The following is a 23,920-nucleotide window of genomic DNA, read 5'->3' on the forward strand; positions in this document are numbered from 1 at the left end:
TTGTTTTATAGTGCCTTACTTTTTTTTTTTTTTTTTTTTTTTTTTTTTTTTTTTTTCTGAGGTAATTGGGGTTGTGACTTGCCCAGGGTCATGTAGCTAGGAAGTGTTAAGTGTTTGAGACTAGAATTGAACCCTGATCTTCTTGACTTCAGGGCTGGTGCTCTATTCACTGTATCACCTAGCTGCCTGTGTCTCATAAAATTTGAAAAAAACTATATAAGTGAATTATTACTACTATTATTACAAGAATCAGTATTTAAAAATCATTCTTGCCCATTCCATTAACAGTAATGGAATTTGTTTCTTCCTCAAACAGTGTATTTAGAGCCATAAATATAAATATATAGATAGATAGATGCTGAATATTGAGTTACAATATCCTCATTTGACCTTATCCATGAAGTTTCATAGTACTTTGTTAGGACTTCTCTCATTCTCATTTGTATCAAAGTTATTTGAATATTTGCTTCCTGACCACATCCTTAATTGGTTTGTGAGGTCTTGGATAAGTGGTGTCACATGGATGCATGCACTGCTAGTGCTTAATACATAGTAGAGTTGCAACAAATTTTATTTAATTGATTTATGGAGAAATTGGGTGCTAAAGAAGTAAATGGATTCCTCTCTCCTCTCTCCTACCACATGGACCCCAAAAAATTCTAGTGATGGAATTATCATCCATCTCAAAACTTCTTTTCACCAATAATGATAAAGATTAGAGGCAAAATCTTCAGGAAACTAGGAATAGATAAGGACTAAGTCAATAAGGTTTCTAAAAGTTTTAAAGTAGAGATGGAGGAGAGAGGAAGTGAGAAAAGAAGGGAGGGAAGATGGGAGAAAAGGAAAAAGGAGAGGGACAGAGAGAATGACAGAGATAGAGACAATGACACACAGAAAAAGGGAAAGAGACAGAAAGACGCACAGAGAAAAAAGACAGAGAAAGAAAGAGAGAGAGAAAAGAGAAAGAGATGAAAAGGGATAGAGGTAAAGGGAAAAAGGGAGAGAAGGAAATGGAGAGAGAGAAAAAAAGACAGAGGATGAGAGGGAAAGAGAGGGAGAGAATAGGAAACTCTACAAACATGATAATAGAAAATATGAGAAGAGATTATTTAATAAAATAAGTGTGATAACAGAGAAATAGAAATGACTGGTAATAATCGAAGTTCTTATCATTAAAACTATAGGATGCACATTTAGTGACTATTCCTCCCAGCACCTTTCTCAATAGGTACACTGATCAAGCGATAGGAAGATAGGTCCTCCCAGTTGATATTTCACTTACTGGTGAAAACTTTCAAAGAGGGGGCCTTTCCAACCTTCCTTATTTACTTAGCCTAATTGTACCACACTATAAGGGAGTATAAAGAATGATTGTGTTTAATTAAAATCCCACATGCTCCAGATAAAATCTGTTTCATCTTTATCTTTTACATGAAGAGGTATGAAAAAGCTCTGATCAGAACTGTATTTAAGTGCTGCTTCTATAATTTACAAGCTAGTTGATTGTGGGGAAGTCATGTCATTTCTCTCAGTTTCCATGTTTTTAATGATGGTTGCATTCCCTACCCTACTAGGAGAAGAAATGGGGGAGAAGTTAAGGGTTAGGAGGTAATAATATAGAACCGGAATCCAGAAATCTGAATTCAATTATTGATGCTTCCACTAATTCAAGGCAGCTAGGTAGTACAATGGCTAGAGCTCTGGGCCTGGATACAGGATAACCTGAGTTCAAATCTATCATCCTAACATTTACTAGATATGTTATCCTAAGCAAGTCACTTAACCTTTGTCTAAATTTTCTTATCTATAAAATGTGTACACCTTCGATGAGATAATATGTGTAAAGTTCTTTATAAATCTTAAAGTGCTTTGTAAATGTTGTATTATCATTATCATCATTAGCTGTATAATCTTGGATAAATCATTAACTTCTTTGGGCCTCAGCATGCTCAGCTCAGAAAAATAGTGTTGGTGATGAGAATACATTCCAATTCCAATATGCTAGGAGTCCAGGACAGAGCTTGACAATTCATGTAGGGCTCTTATGATTGTGTGTTATTATTTATTTTTATTATTATCTCATATTCAGTGAGTTTGAAGGCTTTTTCCCCTTCAAAAATTTCACCTCATACATTATGAAAATAGCCTTAGGGAAGTTTTGTAAATCAATTCCAAAATTCTAGTCTCATATATAATGTCTACAGTGAATCCAGCATCATTAGAGGGAACACACTTCTGAGTTAAAGAGTCAATGGATGTGTGATCTCATTGATGTAGGTTACTTCCTCCACTGTTGAAGATTATTATATATTCAAGTCTTCTTATCTTGTGTGACTCTTGCCCATAGATTATCCCTTATCCTCCACATTTGGGCAGCTACTTTCATATGAAAAGTATTCATCTCATCTAATATCTTTGTATAGGTCTTGGTAATTTGCCCCATCTGACAATGCCTACCATTTGATTTTCTACTATTCTTTAGCTATTGGAAATTTTGGAAATTAAACTTCAGAGACCTGAGGTACTCCATGCTAGCCAGTCAGAAAAGCACTGCAAGAATAGTGTAGGGAAAAAGGCAATTCTGTATCAGGGAAAAACCCTGTTTTATTTCCCAAATCTGATGTCTTTCTCCTATCCAATTTTAGGTTTCAGTATAATCTAGAAAATGTAAATAAATGCTATCACCTCTACTATTTAGTTACAGGGGATATTAAGAGGTTCAAATGAGTGTGTATGTGATTGCATTTGAACATAAATACTATATAAATTCAACGTTCAATTATATATTGTTAGAAACATTATAGTCATTATGCATAAAGTTTAATTATTATTTTCCTACTGTCTGATTGTTGAAGCTTATTCCATTTCTTTTAGAGCTTATGGCAAGCTTGTCTGATAAAAAAGAATCATTTTTATAACCTAGAAATTGGTGGGTCATAAAACATACACAGAAAAATAATCATAAAAATTTAGATTTGGAAGGACTTTAAAATGGAACATTAGGGCAAAAAGCATCAGAATGTCAGAGTAGAAATTATCATTAGAATATGGAAGGATATAAAGTAGAATCTTATAGATGGAAGGAACCTAAGAATAGAGAATATTAGAATAAAATATGGTAGAAAGCTAAAGTTTGAGAAGCTCTTAGAGATTCTTTGGTCATAATATCACATATCAAAAGACAGAAAAGTCCTTAGATGGCATCTGATCTAACAACCTCATTTTATAGCATAGGAGAATAAAGTGCAGGGAGGGAAAATGACTTCCTGGAAGTCACAAAAGTAGAATCTAAAAGCAGAATTTGCACATAGGTCTTCTTCTGTCTGCTTTCCACTTCAACAAGTTGCTTTCTAGTCCATTATTTTCATCAAAGAGACCTTAGAAGTCATTGTCCAAACTCCCTTTTTTATAGGTCTGACCCAGAAAATGAAAGTGACTAGCCTAAGATTACATAATAATTTATGGTCCAGTTGAGAGTCAAACATCCAAGGTCCCACTCTAAGTATTTCTTAAAGGAACATCTCTTTTATTTTCTTGCAACTGAACCCTGCTTATTCCTATCCCTTTGACTAGGAAATTCAAAGAAGCAGATAATGAGGATGGTTATTTCCCTCCTCTTTCTGGGAGCCCTTTACTGCCTTGGCTAGGCTGCTATGGAAAAGACAGCAAAGTAGAAAAGAAAACCCGCTGGGAGGGATCTTGAGGAGTCAATGGTCTGTCTCAGGACACAGCATCAGGGTTAATCTGTGTGTCAAAGACACTTCAGGACCTGTGAATCTGACGGACTCCCTCAGCTCTGCCTGCATGACATTCATTATTACCCCAAGTGGAGTGAATGAGCAGTTCAGTAACTTCCTACTCCTGCAGGAAATCTTAAACTGATTAGATTAGCCCCCAGGGATTAGAATTCTCAGTGCTGGAGTCTCTTCTCTAAAGGCAAAGATAAAAACATTTGAGTGTTCTCTGCAGGGTGTCCTCCAGAAAGCCCTGCATCAACTCAGACCTATATCACTCAACTCCTACCATCTGTTATCACCTGAGGTCTTCTCCAGTGCTCCAGTGGCCACTATATGAGCAGATCAACCTTAGACAGTTACTTCCCCCTCCTATCTGGACATCTCCAGGATATATTTCAGCGTGCCCGGGTTCTTTGTCAGGTAGGGTTTTTTGACTTTATAGGATACATCACTACCAGACATGAAGTGAGACCTTGAGGGAGGAGCCTTGAACCATATAATCATTTACCTCCCACAACAAATGTTGTTATCCAGCCATTGATCCTCTGCTTTCTCAGTTACTAACATTTTAACCCACTGGAAATCTGTCCTTTCCTAAGGATTCTGAATTCCCAGAATGTCATTGTACAATTTTCATTCCCTATTCACCCCTACTTCCTTACTCTCAACCCCTTAATTCTATCTCAGTCAATCTCCCTACTCCAAATTTTGTTGTTTGTCCTTCTCAAAGATGACCATGACATGCAAGTAAATTGCATTTGATTTACTCCAAATTTACTACCCCTTCCACCATGCTCTCTAGAGCATTTTAATTTTTTTTTCTTTTCTCATTCCCTCCATCTTTTGGTTCTCTCTGAGCGATGCTGCTTCCTGATGACACTATATCTTTGGCTAACTTTTCCATTGCTGATTGGTATTTCAGTTATATTTCCTGACTCACCCACTAGTTAAGATGGAGGAGTGAAAATATCCTTTGCCTTTCTTTATAAGTTCCAGACTCTTCCTTTACCAAAATCTATCAACTACCTCATCTCCTTTTTGGTTTGTTTAATCCAAATTCATAACCTAATCACAATTATGATAGCTGCTTTCTATGGACTCACAGTTCAGGACTTTGCTCACAATCCCCACTTCCACTCCTCTTCTCATATTAGATATATACTGATATTCCCTTTAGTACCTTTATTTCTTATTTCCACAATCCACTAAGTTCTCCTACTTTTCAGCTATACATAAAGAGGGTCATATCTGCCATTGCTCATAAAGGTCAAATTCAATGTTCATGAACTCTAAAACTGCTTTATCTGATCATAATTTGTTTATCCTTTCATATTTCCTTCAGTTTTGTGTCTCTTAATTGTGTTCTTCACAGCCAATCCTACTACCCCTTAGTTCTTTCCTAAGCCATCAAACCTGAACTAGTTATAGTATTCTCATTTTCCTGTTTTTATCCCATGGTGAACGAATACAACTCTATACTATCTACCTTGATCAAGTACCATAATATCGTATATTATTAATGATCACAACTTGTCAAAATTTGATTTTGGATTACTTATACTATCACCTTTCCTCATATTCATGTATTGTTAAATAGACATGAAGAAAGTCACAGAACCTAACTGTGCTATTATATTTTTATTATTATATTATACATTTATATTATATAATCCCAACTGGTCATACATTATAGAAAAGCAATCCAATTAGACTTCCTTAATCAGTCTGCTATCTCTCTCAGATAGCATATATTTCCAAACTTGTTATTCACTCTTAAACTTCCAGTGATACCTCCAATCCTTACCTTCTTTTTATACTCTACACTTTTAGAAAATGAGAATATTCAAAAAGAGCTGTAACGTGCTGTTGTCTCCAGAAGCTGCCGCTTGCTCTCTGGGAGGAGATCTGCTGTGTCAACTCAAATCTCTCGGACAGATTCTTCTTCCTGTAGAGAACCGTTGTCTCCAGACAGTTGCCATTAACTCTGGACCAGAGTAGTGACTTCCCTCTTTTATCCTCCCAAAGAATGGGTGTAGGATAATGCAAGGGCTTCTGGGAAAAATTACTTCAACCAATGAACTTGCTCCTCCTAAGCATGCAAGCTCTTCCCCAGGAATTCACAAGTAAAGCTCCCAGTAAAGGCCGGAACTAGAGAATTGTCAAGTACCGACTTAGCACTTAGTAAGAACCTAATATCTCATTATCTCATTAGCACTTAGTAAGAACCTAACAAAGAGCCCTCTCTTTTTCCCTTTTACTCATCTCACTTTACTCAGATGTCTTTCTCTACTATAAAGTTTGTCATTTCCACTTTTGCAACATACTTAGGTATATCCTCTTCTTTCCTCTGACAGAGCTATTACCTGATGCAAGTACTTATCTCAAATCTGGGCTATTACAATAAATAGTCTTCTGATTAGTTTACCTGCCTCAAGTCCAAAGTCCATCTTCCACTCAGCTACCAGTGACTTTCTTAAAGTATAGGTTGGACCATATTACTACTGTACTAAAACTGCAGAGGCTTTCTTCTAGAATCAAATATGAATCCTATCATCTCCTGACTTTTTCCCTTATAGATTTTGCTTGTAAATAGTTGTCTTCATGTTATATTCCCCATTAGGCTGTGAACTCCTTGAGGACAGGGACTGTTATTTATTTTTATCTTAATTTTTAACTTTCAGCTTTTACTGATATCCACAGCCCTTTGTAGAGTTCCTGAAACATAGTAAATCAATAATAAATGTTTCTTGATTAGATTCATATAAAGGGCTAGTCTGTCTTTTTACTAAGGCTAGTCTTTCTACCTTCAGTCTTGAAGGTATTCTATCCATCTTCTAGAGCAAACTATTACTGCTGTCATCACTATTCTCTTTTTAATTTCTGATCTCTCTATGTCCATATACCTCTCCCCTAGATGGCAAGTAATACAATAAATGTTAAACATATGCAATTCTTCTATACATATTTCCACAAATATGTTGCACAAGAAAAATCAGATAAAAAAGGAAAGAAAATAAGAAAACAAAAAAGCAAGCAACAACAACAAAAAAGTGAAAATATTATGTTATAATCCACATTCAGTCCCCGCAGCCCTCTTTCTGGATGCAGATGGCTCTTTCCATCATGATTATTGGAAGTGGCTTGAATCATCTCATTGTTGAAAAGAGCTATGTCCATCAGAATCAACATGTTCATATTCTTAATAAAAATATTACTTCATCTTAATTATATATATATATGCATGCATATATATGTATACCCACATATCCACACATATATCCACCCCATCATATATGTATATATAGCATCCTATCCTAACACCATTAAATTGAGAAAGCCATCTTCCTCTCTTTTCACTTCCTTTTAAACATTGCAATCTGTCTTCTAACCTCATCATTCAACTGAAACTGCCTTTTCCTGATGATCTCCTAATTGCCAAAGTTTATGCCTTTTTCACAATCTTTACTCTTCTTGACCTCAGCTTCTGACACTCTACTTTCTTCTCTTTTCCTTAATACTATTGCCTTTTGTTTTTGCTTTTGCTATTGATTGTGTTTATCAGATTACAAATTTGGTATCACTCTCTTCTCATTTTCATTAACCCTACTTTTCCAATCTATTGCCAACCCTTGCAGTTCCTATCTTTGAAACATTTCTCCTCTATGTTCCCTTCTCTCACAATACCCACCTTGATTCAGGTCCTCATCATCTCTTTTTCTTGACTACTTCTTATTGATCTACAGAGTCAAGTTTCTCCCTCCTCAAATTCATCCTCCATTTAGCTACTAAAGTTATTTTCCTAAAGTCACTCAAAAGATTTTAGAGGCTCCTATATTTTTCTTTGACTATTCCCTCTGTCTGAAATGTTCTCCCTCCTCTACTCCAACTACTTAACTACACTATCTTAAGTGCCAACTACAAACCTATTTTCTACAGGAAGCCTACCCTAACTCCTCTTAATTCCAGTCTCTTCACTCCATTCATTTATTCCCTATTTATCCTGTAACTATCTTGCTTTGTATATAGTTGTTCAGATGTTGCCTCCTCTATTATATTGTAAGCTCATTAAAAGTAGGGACTATCTTTTTGCCTTTTTTTTGTATCCTCAGTACTTAACCTTACACCTAGAATATGTTTAGTAATATTTATTCAATTGATTCCCTGTTATTTGCATGATTAAATATTAAGTGTCTTGCTTAGCTTTTAAATCTTTTTTTTGTCCTGTCCTACCTTTCCACTTATTCCCCTCTATGTACTATGAACCAGAAACATTGAACTTCTTTCCATTTCTCACATAGGATACTACATTTCCAGACTCCCATGCCAATTCATGGAATATTCCATGTGTTTAGAATGCTCTCCAATCTTCCATACATTTCCATGGTTCACTGGTTTCCTTAAAACTCAAGTCAAATCCTAGTTTCTGTAAGAGCCCTTTGCAAATACACTTCTTTTTCCCACTTCCTTTGGTGATTAGCTTCCATCTATATTACATATATTTCTTTAGGTACTTTGTTGTATATTGCCTTTTCATTAGAGTATGAGCTCCTCAAAAGCAAGGACCTTGCTTTCATTTTTCTTTATATCCTTTAGCACAGTTTGTAGCACACAGTTAATTTTTAATAAATATTTCTTGCCTAATTTTAAAAATTACTAGATCTAGAATAAGAAAGAGTCATATCTGAGACCTAAGTCTGAAACTTATTAGCTGTGTGACCCTGGAAAAGTCACTTCAACTTAACCATTTGGAAAGTAATAATAATCATAATTGTATTATTTAACATCATGCATTCGACAGATAAAAAGTAGTAGATAAATTTTAAAACAGAGCAATGTACAGTAATTATTTTTGTCATTATTCTTCTTGTTTTTATATTTTATAGAGTTCAGAGAAGCTTAATATCTACCATTACTTTTTTTGTTGTTGTTTGTTTAGTGTGAGTAGACAATGAATGACACAATGGATGGAATGATTGCTTTTTGTAATGGCCAAAATGGTTTGGGGATATAAACTTATTTTCTGTAGGCTCAGTAAAGTGATATTCAGGACAGTGGAGCATTTCATCCTGTTTCCATGAGATTTTAATTTCTTCTTCTAGATCTTGATGTGGAAAACTTTTTTTTTTAAATTTTTGTAGGTTGGAGTTTATTGGTATTTAGTGTGATCACATTATATTCTTTAAAAATTCAAATCTTCATTTTTATGGATCAATGTTATATCCAGGAGATTATGGGTATTTTGTAAGAGGTGATGATATTTTTGTACTAAAAATTTTATTTGTTGTGTTCTCAAGGATATTTTAGAGAAAAGAAACAGAAAACTATCCCCTATCCCTTGAGTGGATAGAAGTAGATTTATCATCTGTTTATGAAGAATAGTGAATTTATGGCATGCATTTCTGACTGCTAGATCATGTCTTTCTAGGTATTGTGTGGGTGCTAAATTTCTGCATTAATATATTGCATATATTCTACCTTGTCCTCAAAAATCTGCATTGATTAATGTCTGTACTCCTCAAGAATGACCTTTCCATAATTTCTGGTAGCAATAACATGCTACTGTATTGCTCTATTAAGCTTTATATAAACAAAATGTTAGGACATAATCTTTTGTTTGACAATTCTGTTTTCATATATTGTTGGTTGAATATACATGGATTTTGTCTATGAAAAGCTTTTTGTATCCACCATTGGATCATAGCAAGAATATAGGTCTCATCCTAAGGAAAAACAATATAATTTACATAAGTCTAAATCTATATACCTGTTAGCTTTTAATTGCCCAGTGGAAGTATCTAATTGCCTAGTGAAATAGCATTTCTTTGTTCCAGAACACTTTCATTATATATTTTAATCCATATAGCATGAAGTCTAAAAACATTTATTAATATTCTTCCTTTTTACGAGGAAGTATTAATTATTCTATAACTTTCTTGGGCGGATAAGCCCTATATTTCATTAATATTGTATAGAATTTTGTTTATATACTATATAAATCTCTTTTTATTTATTATACCATTCCAAAAGCAGTACAAATAAGTGACCAAGAAGTCAAACTACTGTTTTTGGTGAAGTCAGCCCTAAACCTGTTTTTTCTTACTGATGCTTGGCTTGAGGATGCCAGAAGATCTCTTGAAAATCAGCAACAGTTATCTCTTTGATAACTTTAAGTTTGAAGTATTTTGTGTGGAGAAGCCCAAAGTATTTTTTTATTTACAATCTTCACTTATCATTTCTATTTGCCCACCAAATTTAAATGCAACGCCTCAATTTTATTATCTTTAGTATAAATTAAGAATTTAACAATTATTAAACTAAAATATAATATTTTTAATTGTAGGAAGACGTTTCTATGAGATGAAGAAGCTGTTTAATGTATATATTTTATGGAACTAGACAAGTTACTAAAGTGATTGAAACAATATTTTAGTGTGACTCTTTCTTTGACTTAGAAGCCATATTTCCTTCTGTTTTAGGGTTATGATAATGATTTTATGGCCAGGTAGAACTATAAAGACTTAAACTTATTCTTATTCATTCTCCCTCTTTCCCCTCTCTCTGTCTCTGTCTTTCCCTGTTTCTGTCTCTCTGTCTGTCTCCCTCCCCTCCTCTCCCTTTCCCTTCCTTCTCTTCTCTTCTCCTCCCTTCCCCTCCCCTCCCCTTGATTCCCCTTCCCCCTCTTTCCCCTTCCTCTTGAAAATGCCATCCCCTTCCAATTTTCTAAGTATTATTGTATTGGTGGCTAACCATTATAAATTCAATAAAGATTCACTGAATGTTTGAAAAAAATGGAACAGGGATATGGAACAGAAGAGAGAAAAAATCCCCAGAAGATGTCATTTTTATTTTCCCAACTTCTGTTACCTTTTCTTCATATGAAGAGATTAAACTAAATGCCTTTCAGATTATCTTGCTTTTGGGGGTTTTGGTTTATTTATTTGATTTGTTTGTTTAACTTTAGACTTTATTTAATGCAATTAATAAAATTTTTCCAATTACATGTAAAGATAGTTTTAAACATACATTTTTGTAAGATTTTGACTTCTAATTTTTCAATCTCCTTTTATTTTCCCTCCTTTTACCCCAAACAGCATGAAATCTGATATAAATTATATATGTGCAACCATGTTAAATATATTTCCACATTAGTAATGTTGTAAAAGAAAAATCAGGACAAAAGGGGGAAACTATGAAAAAGAAAAAAAAAAGAAAGGAATGTTTCAATCTGTATTCAGTCTCCATAGTTCTTTCTTTGGATATGGATGGTCTTTTCCATCATGACTCTTTTGGAATAATCTTCAATCATTCCATTGCTGAAAAGGCTTAAGTATATCATAGCTATTTATCACACAATCTTGCTGTTAATTTTCATTGCTTTCCTGGTTCCTTTAGATTATCTGACAGCCTATATTCCAGCATTCTAGATTCTAAGGCCCCTTCTAGTTCTAATACCCTATTATTTTCAGACAGGATGAGATGATTACATATAGATGAGTTTCTTTCATTTCAGTTCGGAGGAAAATGGAGAAGAACTGGCTTTAAGGAATCACTCTGTTGTATGTCTTCCCTAGAAATGCCCAAATCAGCACATAAATAGTAACATTTCAAGCTTTCAGAGGACTAGGAATAGCTTTTTCATTTACAGAGTAGCAACCATAGGACTGTAGATGATTCAGATCTTAGTACATGATAAAAGGAGGAAGAGGAGAAAGATTAGATGATACAGTGGAAAGAGAACTTTCGGCAGTCAAAGATCTTAAGTTCAAGTCTATGTACTTTTAGGCAATTTACTTAACCTATCTGGACCTCAGTCTCCTTATCTCTATAAAATGAGGCTTGGAATGAATGCCTTATGATGTCATAAGGAAGAAGAAGTAGAGAAAGGCTATGAATAAAAGTAAAAAATCAGGTTCTAGCCCTACAATTTGGAGCACCTGACTTTATGCTTTTGAATCTGAGTTTCCTTATTTCTAAAATGAGAGATTTGAACTAGCCAATGGTTACGTTTCCTCCCAGCTCTAAAATTTTATGACTGATTCTACCTTCAAGGAACATGCCTAACATTTAAGTTTGACAATACGTAGAACGATGAATATAGCCTCCTTCAAACAGTCCCCTGGTGACCATTTCACACCCAGGCACTAAGATTAATGGACCATGGAGCTTAAGTCCTTATGTTCTTCAAAACTGGAGTGTTTATGAGTTGTCCTCCAATGCTACTTTAAAAAATATCACAATTAAGAGAAAAATACAAAGAGGATAATTATGGTATTATGACTTTAGGTTTTAGAGTTGCTAAAGCCCATCTAAAATTCCCAAATACTTAGTTTTAAAAAAAAGAAAGAAAGAAAAGGGGAGAAAAGACAGCAAAAAACAATGAAAGTTAGGGAGCCTTGGATATAGTGAATTGGGGAGGGGAATATTTGTTATTTGTTAACTTCAATTCTTAAAGCCACAGGGAATGTTAAAGCAGATATATTTTCCGTTTTCAAACTCATCTCCTATGTTTTAGTCACTCTTCCCTCTCCCATCAAGCTCTTAGAATTTGGAAAGCAAATTCTCATTTGCAGATTTAATGGTAGAAAGGGTGCTTCTCTAAGAAGTTCTAATCCCTAGTGGCCTCATATTCTTATACTGGAAATAGGAAAGGGCCCTCCTCCTAGAAGACTAATGATATTATCCCTTCCCACACCCACACCATGCTTTCTTTTTTTTTTTCCTTGAAGGAGTCGACTCAGGTCCCTGCCCACGCTTTCTGCCAACTCCCTGAGTGAGACATTTTAGGCAGACATGTCAGCTTATACTTAATGTGTCAGACTTCCCCACTGAGCTCAGGAGTTCTCAGTTTCCAGCTACCCTCCAAAATAACCTCTAAATTCATGTGGCCAGGGAGCTAGCTATATTTGATCTTCTTGGTCAGTATGTTCCTTAAGAAGTCATTCATAAACTCCAAATGAAATAATGATATTGACATCTTATAAACCTCTATTATACGCTACTTTGTTAAAGCCTATGAACATTCATTATCTTTATTTTTCACTCAGCAACGCCTGTGTGAGGTAGGTAATAAAGATATTTTTTGTTTGGATTTGCAAATTCATCTGTATGGGTTATTCCTAGTATGGAAACTCTCTTTACGAATACAGGTTGGAAACTTGAACAAATATAAGTTCCTCAAGATTTAGAAAGTTTCTAACGAAGTCCATCATATATCACAGACAAGGCTTAAATCCTAGTATCCCTGATTCCAAAGCTGACCCTTGAGTAGAGCTAGCTGCCAAGGAAATATAAAGATTAGTTTAGGTTAACTATTATTATACTTAGTCACAAAATGCTTGACGCCACAAGTGAACTTAAAGAATATCCTGTCAAAACCTCTTATTTTGGGTGAAGCCCAAATGGCAGAGTAAAGGCAGGGACTGTCCAGATCTTGCCCCCAAGTCCCTCCAATACTTTGAGCTAATGACTCTAAATAAATTTTAGAGTTTAGGTGTCAAACAATTTTCTAGCCAAGGAGAATTGGAAGGCTGGTGGGAAAGGTCTGTCACACCAGGGTGAGAGTGGCAAGTGGTCTAGCACAGGCCACAGCAGTACAGCCCCAGCAAACTAGGAGCAAACAGAATCAGTGGCAGCAGTGGTGGTTTCCAAGCTTCTCAGCCCACAGACACCAAAAACAAACAGAAAAGGTCTGTCATACAAGGATGAGAGTGGAGCACAGGTCACATCACAGCATACAGGCTGTGTATCCCAGCCCCAGCAAACCAGGAGCTAGCCTCGGGAACCACTGAATTATCAGCAGCAGGGGTGACTTCTGGAGCTCTCATCCAACAGATGGTAAAGGCTTCAAACAACTGGTCAGAAGGAGATTACAGGGGTCTTTTGCTAGCACTGAGGTGGGACTCTTGTTTTGACCCTACTTGGATCTAGACTACAGTTGTGGGTTTCAGTTCAAGAATGAGAAGAAGCCATAGTGAAGCAAGGACCCTCCTCACAGTTCCAAAAGTATTCAGGCCATAGACTAAAGCATAAGCCAGGAAAGGACATAAATGCACACACATCTTATATCACATCACCTTGTAAGCAGTGAACTTACAGATCACTAGAAGTATCTTTGAAAACAGCTGCACAAAACTACTAAGGCTTGGGAAACTACACCCTTCACCCTGGAAGCAGAACCCTATGTTAACAAAGAGCTGAAAGTCAAGAAAATAGGCTAGGGAAATGAACAAACAACAGAAGGAGGATCAAAACATACACTCAGATTTACAGAGTCAAAGTTCCTACATCTAAAAACTCCAAGAAAAACGTGAATTTGCCTCAGACTATAGAAGAGCTCAAAAAGAATTCTGAAAATCAAGAAGAGAGATAAGAGGAAAAATTGAAAAGAGAAATGACAGTGATGCAAGAAAATCATGAATATTAAGTAAACAACTTAATAAAAGAGATACAAAAAAATAAAGAAAATAACATATTAAAAAAAAAAAACAAAAACAGAATAGGCCCAATGGGAGATTACAAAAAAGCCAGTGGAGAGAAGAATGCCTTAAAAGTAAAATTGACCAAATGGAAAAAATCCACTAAAGAAAACAACTCTTTTAAAATTAGAATTGGCCAAATAAAAAGGAGCTACAAAATTCATTGAAGAAAATTCCTTAAAAATTAGAATTGACCAAATAGAAGCTAATGATTTTATAAGAAACCAGCAGATAATAAACCAAAACCAAAAGAATGAAAAACAGGAAACCATGTGAAATATCTCATTGGAAAAGCAATTAAAGAAATAGATTCAGCAGAGATAATTTTAAAATTATTGAACTACCAGAAAGCCATGATCAAAATAACAGCCTAGACATCTTTCAAGAAATTATCAAAGAAAATTGATATTCTAGAACTAGAGGGTAAAAGAGAAATTGGAAGAATCCACTAATTGTCTCCTAAAAAAGAACTCAAAATGAAAAGTCCTAGAAATATTATAACCAAATTCCAGAGGTCAAGGAGAAAATATTTTAAGCAGCCAGAAAGAAACAATTCAAGTATCATGGAGCCACAGTCAAACCAACACAAGACTTAGCAACTTCTACATTAAAGGATCAGAGGGCTTTGAATATGATATTCCAGAGGACAAAGGAGCTATGACTGCAAGTAAGAATCATCTAACCAGCAAAACTGAGTATAATCCTTCAGAATAAAATTTTGCAATTCAATGAAATTTTCTTTTTTTAATATCTTTTTAAATTAATTTTATAATTATAAATTTTTGACAGTATATATGCATGAGTAATTTTTTATAACATTATCCCTTGTATTCATTTTTCCAGATTTTCCCCTCCCTCCCTCTAGTCCCTCCCCTAGATGACAGGCAATCCCATACATTCAATGAAATTTTCAAGCATTCTTGATGAAAAGGCCATAGCCAAATAGAAGAATTTGATTTCTAAATACAAGACTCTAGAGAAGTATAAAAAGATAAAAGGCAAGGGAAATCATAAGGAATTTAATAAGGTTAAACTGTTTACATTTCTACATGGGAAGTTGATAATTGTAACTAATAAGAATTTCCTCATTATTATGGCAGTTTGAAGGAGTATATATAGACAGAGGGCACAGATGTGAGTAGAATATGAAAGAATGATATCTAAAAAATAAAATTAAAGGGTTAGAGAGAAATGTACTGGGAGAAAAGCTAAGTGAGACATAGAATAGTATACATTATCATGCATGACAGCAAGAAAAAGCATGGTAGAGGGGATTAAGGGGACACAAGGAAGAGTGAATGAAGCTTACTCTCATCTAAACTGCCTCAAAGAGACATATCCCAAAAGAAATTTAAAAAAGGAAAAGGATCTATAAAAACAAAAGTATTTATAACAGTTCTTTACTGGAGGCAAAGAATTGGTAAATGAGGGGATGTCTGTCAATTGAGGAATGGCTGAATAAATTGTGGTATGTAATTATGATGAAATACTATTGTACTATAAGAATGATAAGCAGAAAGCTATCAGAAAAACCTGAAAGACTTCCATGATCTCATGCAAAGTGAAATGTACTATATACAAAGCAACAGCAATATTGTAAGATGATCAGCTATGAATGATATAACTATTCTCAGCAATACAATGATCCAAGACAACTCTGAAGGATTTATGATGAAAAATGCTATCCATACCCAGAGAAAGAACTGACAGTATCTTAATGCAGATTGAAGCTTACTTTTTTCCTTATTTATTTTCTTTTTTAAAATGCAAGCTTTTTGTTTTCAAAACATATGCATAATTTTCAACATTTACCCTTGCAAAACCTTTTGTTTCAAATTTTTTCTCCCTACCTTATCACTGTTTCCCCTAGACAGCAAATATTAAACATGTGCAATTCTTCTATACATATTTTCACAATTATCATGCTGCATAAGAAAAAATCAGATCAAAAAGGAAAAAAAAAAAGAGAAACAAAAGAAAATGCAAGCAAAAAACAACAAAAAGTGAAAATACTATGTTGTGATTCATACTCAATCCCCACAATCCTCTCTCTGGATGCAGATGATGTTATTCATTACAAGACCATTGCAACTGGCTTAAATCACCTCACTGTTGAAAAGAACCATTTCCTTCAGAATTGATCATCACATAATATTCTCGTTGCTGTGTACAATTTTCTCCTGGTTCTGCTCACTTCACTTAGCATCAGTTCATGTAAGTCTCTCCAGGCCTCTCTGAAATCATCTTGCTGATCATTTCTTGTAGAACAATAATATTCCATAACATTCATATAACATAACTTATTCAGCCATTCTCCAACAAACGGGCAGCCACTAAGTTTCCAATGCTTTGCCACTATAAAAAGGACTGCTATAAATATTTTTGCACATGTGGGTCCTTTTCCCTTTTTAAGATCTCTGGGATACATATCTAGTAGAGACGCTCCTGAATCAAAGGGTATGCACAGTTTGATAGACCCTTGAGCATAGCTGCATATTGTTCTCCAGAATAGTTGGATCAGTTCACAACTCCATCAACAATGTATTCGTGTCCCAACTAACAATTGTTTTTAGATGCAATTGGGGAAAATGATAAATAAAGAGGAAGATTTAAAAAAAAAATTATAAGGAAGGAAATTTAAGACCCACTCTCTTTCTCCTTTACAGTCTTCTCTTCTCCCTTAGTTCTTGTGAGATGTACTTTTCCCCTACATCTGCTTTTACTAATCTAAATCTAACTTCTCAGTGTCATTTATTTGATTATCATCCATTCATTCCTAGGTGAGACATGAGGTTTTTTCCTGGTTCCTCTTTTTACCTCCCTAAATACTCTTTCTTAATAACTGCATCAAGTCCTGGGAGTTTGCTTATCATCAGTAAATACATGACTCTCGAATATGAATATTCAGGTCTGATTCTAAACATTTCCACTTATATGGCCAATAAGCATTTCAAGTTCAATTTGTCCAAAATAGAATTCATTCTCTTTCCCCTTAAACCTAGCTTTGTTTCAAACTTTTTTTAAAATTTTTCTTGAAGGCATTATCATTTTCTAGTCATTCAAATTTGCAGGCAGTCAGTCAACCAGCACTTTGCTTATTTCATTGGGGGGAGCACTGGAAGTAAAAGAAAAACAAAAATAACTCCTTCCCCCAAAGGGTATCTGGTCTACTGGTAAAGATAACTAGTTATCTATCTGATGAATAGAAGGCAATTTCAGAAAAAAAAAAAAACTACAGCAGCTCAAGAGACTGGAAAAGAGCTCCTGCCAACTACAGGACTTACCCTGGTTCTTGAAAGAAGTCAGGAGAATCCAAAGGCAGAGGGAACAAAGCAGTGCATTCTAGGCATGGAAGTTAGTTATGCTCAGAATTCAGAAATATAATGTTCTTTTTGATTGCTCAAGAAGATTGCTATAGCTAGATTGCATAGTTCATGAAGAGGAATAAGGTATAAAAGCCTGGAAATATAGGAAGGGGAAGAATTTAAAATACCAGTTTCTATTTAATCCTGGAGAAAACAGATAACTACTAGATGTCACTGAGCCAAGAGGGTGATGTGAGCCAACTTACAGTTGTAAAAAAATTACCTTAAAAGCTTCACATAAAATGGATTGAAGTAGGGAGAGACTTGAAGCAGAAACACTGATTAACTATAGCAGGAAGTCTTATGCTGTAAGTTCAGGAAAGGGGGAATAGGGACGTCAATCTGTGTTTTGTCATTTTCTAAGAGGAAAAAGTGGTATATAGGAGAGATAATATGAAGGTAGAAATGATAAGGCTTAGAAAAAGATTAGTTTATGTAGGGTCAGTTAAGTGTCAAAGACAATACTAAGGTTGAAAACTTAAATGACTTGTAGGATGGTGATATCTATATCAGTAATAGGGAAGTTCAAAACAAAGGAGGTTTTGGGGAAAACATTCTGAATTCTTTGTTGGAGATGTTGATAGTGAGACAGCTAATAGATATTCAAGATGTCTAAGAGATTGCTGGATCATAATTGGAAAGAAAACAGAAAAAAGAGCCCAGGCCAGAGCATTGGGATACATACACATTTAGTAGGTATGACAAGAATGGGAAAAAAAAGAAAAAGGAGATTGGGAAGGGGTAGTCAGACAAATAGGCAGAGAATCAGGGTAGAACAATGTCACTAAAACCTAGTGAAGAGAATATTCAATAGAAGTCAATAGTGTTAAATGTTGAGAGATCAAAAAGGAAGATAGGGGAAAAACAACATCCTTATAAATCTAGTTGTCTTAGAATGCCCATATCAAGTTCCAAATATTATTTAGTATACCTTCACAAATCTCTCACCTCCATACCCTACTTTTCTCTTAAATAACTACCACTTTAGTTAAGGCTCTTATCATCTCTTACCCAAATCATTGCAATGACCTTTTAATGGAATTTTCGACTTACAGTCCTCCTTCACCAATCTCCTTTATATACAATTGCCAAAATAACATTCCTAAAACACAAATAAATGTCTTACCATCTAACTCTCCCACTCAAGAATCTCCATTAGTTCTTTATTGTTTCCAGAATAAAATATTATTTCCCATACTTTGTTTTTCTATTCCTTTTTAATCTTGATTTGGGCTCCGTTTTCATGCTTATCTGATATTATTACTCCCTTCCCACAATCTATATTTAAGTCCAATTAGCCTATTCTATATTCTCTTATATATGATATACCATCCAGCAACTTGTTATACAAACTGCCTGGAACATATCCCTTCCTCATTTCTACTGCATGGAACCGATAGCTTCAGCTATTGGATTATTTCCTATAAGAAGATTTTCCTGATCACACAAATTGTTAGTTTCCTCTCCTAAATTATTTTGTATGTACTAATCTGTTTTCATGTTGTATCCTCCTTGACTCCTCTCTCCACAATTCAACCACAGAAATTGTGTGTTGCTGAAGAAAAATCCTATTTCGTTTTTTTTTTTTTGTTGTTGTTGTTGTTGTTGTTACTCCTATACCTGGCTCATTGTAAACAACCTAATTCTTGTTGGATTGGAATGGCTTTGAGTTTAAATGATAGAATAAAATCACTCACTAGTTCGTCAGCAGATCATTTATTAACATAGTTCTTTACTATATAGAATTTTGTTCAAGGAACTAAAGAAATATAGCACATAGGTAAATTTCATCCTCTATCTTAGTGGAAATCACAATCACATTATAGTAGAGAGAAAACTCAAATACTGATAGCAAAAAAGACACTACAGGATAAATACTTTCATTACACAGTTGCAAACCAAAGCATTAATTTCAATAATGCATGTATGTAGGCTCCAAATTCTCAGATACTCACAGAAGTACAGGATTTTAGAGTTCAAAGGCCCTAAATGTTAATCAGTCCAACCTCTACCATCATCTCCCCGAATATCCCCTACTATATAGCAAAATAAAATAGTTATCTAGCATTTGGTTGAAGACATCCCCCTAAAGAACGGCAGCTAGGCAGTATAATGGAGAGAGTACTACCCTCAGAATTAGGAAAACCAAGACCTAATATTCTTTTTGTCATAGTGGCTGTTTGACCTCAGGCAATTTATATAACCTCTATTATCCTCAATTTTCTCAAATGTAAAATGATTATAATGGTCCATATCCCACAGTGTTAAGAGGATCAAATGAGTTAATAAAAGTAAGACACTTTGTAAAACTTAAAGCATTATGTAAATATTACCCATCATTTCAGCTATTGCTTTTAAGTTGGTCTACTCTAATTTGGAACAAGTCCAAATGTCCATAATTGTCAAGGTCTGGGCTAGCTCCTTTGAAGGGCTCAGAATAAGTCCTTGCCCCACATTGGGCGCCAAAATGTAATGTTCTGATTCTCTTTCAATTGTAATCCTTCTCTGGGAGGAGGTTTCTTTTCTGTATAATGTTTTCCTCTGTGAGCAGGTTTTTTGGGAGACTTCTGGAGCCTTCAGCCAGAACGAAGGTAGAAGGTAGAATCTCGAATCCTCTTCTTCCCCTCCAAAAGTGTGGAATTGCTGGACTTGCGAATCCACAGGAAGTCTTCTCCTTGACCCAATCCAGACTACTCTACAGACTCAATGTTGCCTCTTTTTATCCTCCCAGATGGGGAGCTTGTGGGTATTCCAAAAGTGTAAACTCCTTGTAAACTCCTTTTAAGGTGTGAACTCTGAGCTAGAGAATTGTTTAGACAACATGAGTTAGCACCTTGTAATCCTAACACATACCTTCTTTCTTTCCTTCTTTCTTTCCCTCAATTCCTCCCTTCCTCCCTTCCTCCTTTTCTCTCTTTTCCCCTTATTCCTTCCCTCTCTCCCTCCTTCCTTCCCTCTTTCCCTCCTTCCTTCACTCTCTCCCTCTTTCCTTCCTTCTCTTCCTCCCTCCTTTCTTCCTTCTTTCCTTCCTTTCTTCCTTTTTTCTCCTTTTTTTTTGTATTTTCCTAACATTAAAACAACCTTTGCATCTTTGAAATTTCACTCTGTGATACTTGTTCTACTTTATAAAGACAAAGCAGACTATATCACATTCCCATAAGAACTTGTCAAATAATTGGAAATACCTAGCACAATCTTCCTGGATCTTCTTTTCTCCAGGCTAAACATTCTCAGTTGTTCAAATAATATTCAAATGGCATTAAATCAAGAACCTTCAACTATCATGACTACTTTTCTTCACTGGACATACTTCAGCTTATCAAAGCCTTTTTTCTTAAAAATAGAACCCCAATCTAAATAGGAGTCTTTATGTATGATCTTTCCAGAGTTGTGCATAATAAAACTATCCCTTCCTTATTCACTGAAGTCATGTCTCTCATTGCAATCCAAGATCTTTCTACTACCTCACATTTCCCAGGGTAACTAGCCCTGTAAAATATCTTCTGTTGGCTTTGAGTTTTTTCCTTTAGACAACATTTTTTTCTGAGCTTAAAGGGGAACTACCTCAATGATCCTTCAGATCCCAGGTAGACAGTTAAGTGAGGAATTCAAAAGTGGTTGCTAATGTAAGTAGAAACCTGTTGCTCTCTGGATAAAAGATAGCATTTATAGAGAGTGGCTCATAATAATTAATCAATTAATAAGTGTTTACAAAGGATCTACAATGTGACAGGCACAGTGTCCATAACAATTTATATAAACTTTGCAAAGTACTCTAGAGCGATTATTTCCTTGGACCCTCCCAACTTTGTAAGTTTTATTTTACAGTGACCATACCCATTTTACAGATGAAGAAAGATATTTTGAAAGACAAAACTAATTCATGGTCACATAACTAGAAAGTGGTGAAACGGATAAGAGTCTGTATATATGGATAGGGGTCATTTTAATCCCTTTATTTAATGAGTAGAAGATGGTTAGAGGCAAGGTAGGGAGAGGGTTTCCATCCTTACATTTCCATTGTAGGTTCTACAATTGAATTTCTTTAGAAGGGACCCAGAATACCACTTTCCATCTGGAATGGGGAAGCTTCTGACTAGGAAAAGAAAATGAGTTTTCCTGTAACTTGGTGGTGACTGGGCTGAATCCCTAAACAAAAGTCTAAATGATATTGAAGTCAAATCCACACTTCCACTCCCAGACAGAGAGGCTCTAGCCTTCTCAAAGAAGAAATTCAGTGCCTTGGGGAAGAGAGAATAGGGCAAGTCTGGACAATGAATTATTTTCTGTATATATTGTAAAGATGCACATCTCTGGCTACAACTGTACAAAATACAAGTGGAGAGAAGGAAGAGAACCCCTATTAGTGTATAATAACAGGAAAGACTCATGAAGGGAATTCATGTCTGTCATAGGCAGAGTCTAGGGTTCAGGGCAAGCTACATTATAGTAGGGGGCATTGCTATTTAAACATTCATCTAGGAAAAAATGTAGATAAAAAGAACACCAAGGACAGCCTTGAAGAAGGGATAGAGAAGGAAATGGATGGGGTGAGGGATCTGGTTGCTAGGCAGCCAGCCTATAATCTTGAAGATGAGAGGTAGGAGAGCAATAATGTCTCACATTTCTATAGCACTCAGATATATAGCTAGCAATTTTTGCAAATGGGACAAACCATCTGAACTAGCTCCCTCAATTCAATTCAGTGGAAGATAGTGGTGGCGGGAACAATCAAGGCTCAGAGATGACTTTCTGGTCTTCAGTACCACATCTCCTCATCTGCCTCTCATCTCTTTACCATGCCAACCACCTTGCCCCATTGGTGAATTCCTCCATTTTGGAAAGGGCTAAACTACTTTCTTACTGCTTCTTTTGACTTTTCAGGCTTTGACACTGTCCTCCAGGTAGAGGAGGTACTTCCTCCTCCCCTGTTTTTCAGCCACTTTTTTGTCCTGCTTTCCCCCTTTAAAATGTAAGCTACTTTTGGACTGGGACTGGTTTTTGTTTTTAAGTTTTCTTACTTGTATTTGTAGCCCAGCATTGAGCATAGTATTTCAAATATATTAAGCTCTTAATAAATGCTTGTTGTCTGCCTATTAGGCAGGGCTTCTATGATAATTCAGATTCCAGGACAGTGAAACAATGTTGAGGGGGAAAAGTAGAGTAAGGGGAGGGAGCTCACTGGGGTTACTGCAGATACAAAGGATGGACACCACCTGGTAGCTTCCTATCTTGATCACTTGTTCTCCTTAACAAGATGCTAAACTTTATAATTTCAAAGCTAGTTGAAAGACTACAACTTTAGCAACATCTAATCTCTGTACTTTAGTGTAGTCATGAAGAACTAGACTTGAAGTAAGGAAAATATGGGTTCAAATCATGCCTCAGACATTACCTGTATGATCTTGGTGAATCACTAACCTTCTCAGCCTCAATTCCCCATATGTAAATTGATGGAGTTGGATTTGATGATCTTTAAGGCTCTTTCCCAATATAAATCCTGTGATCTTTATTCTGATTGCACTCCATGTTAAAAAAAATAGAGTTTTCCTCACAACAATCTAGTGGGATAGGGAGGGTAAATATTATCCATATTTACATATAAAGAAACTTAGGCTCTGAGAAAAACAGAGAAGAGAATTTGGATTTTAAAAGCCTTCTAGAATTAGCTCTGCTTCCTCATTATAACTTTAAGTAAGTCATTGGAATTCAGTGATTAGGATAGGAGATAACAACAAAAACAACAATTAACATTTATATAGTGTTTATTTATGTGCCAAACACTGTGTTCATAACAACCCTGGAAGATAATTGCTATTATTATCACCATTTTATAAATGAAGAAACTGAGGCAAATGTACATTGTATAGGTTCACACATGTAGTAAGTACCTGGGATCATATCTGAACTCAACACTCAGCTGAACTACCCAGAGGTAGTTATCAGAGGTTAACTATTTCTGTATATGCATCATAATCCAATTTGGCAATCTGGGAAAGCATATGGGACCCTCCTCATAATATGTTTTAAAATAATTGAAGGAGTACTAAATATCAACTAAGAGGTAATCGGAAATGTGTTTAATGTATTCTTTTCTCATCCAATGTCATGGATTTCTTGAAATTTATCCATGGACTCTGTGTGTATGTATATGTTTTATAATCTAGAGGGGTGGGAAAGACAGTCATGAGTACCAGGCTATGATTCCCTGGAATACATGATTTCTAAGGTCACTTCTAGTTTTAAAAATCATGATTGCCTACATTTACACAGTTAGATGTTGGTACCTAGAACCAAACTCAGTTTTCCTGACTCCAAGTTGAACATGAGCCTCAACACCAGA

At 35.3% G+C, this 23,920-nt stretch overlaps 1 protein-coding gene across 1 annotated transcript in view; it reads right to left on the minus strand.

Moving 5' to 3' along the window:
• ASTN2 (astrotactin 2) overlaps positions 1-23,920 on the minus strand; it is a 1,161,487-nt gene that overhangs the window by 895,867 nt on the left and 241,700 nt on the right.

This window comes from Sminthopsis crassicaudata, chromosome 2 (genome assembly GCF_048593235.1).
Source record: "Sminthopsis crassicaudata isolate SCR6 chromosome 2, ASM4859323v1, whole genome shotgun sequence".
NCBI lineage: Eukaryota > Metazoa > Chordata > Mammalia > Dasyuromorphia > Dasyuridae > Sminthopsis > Sminthopsis crassicaudata.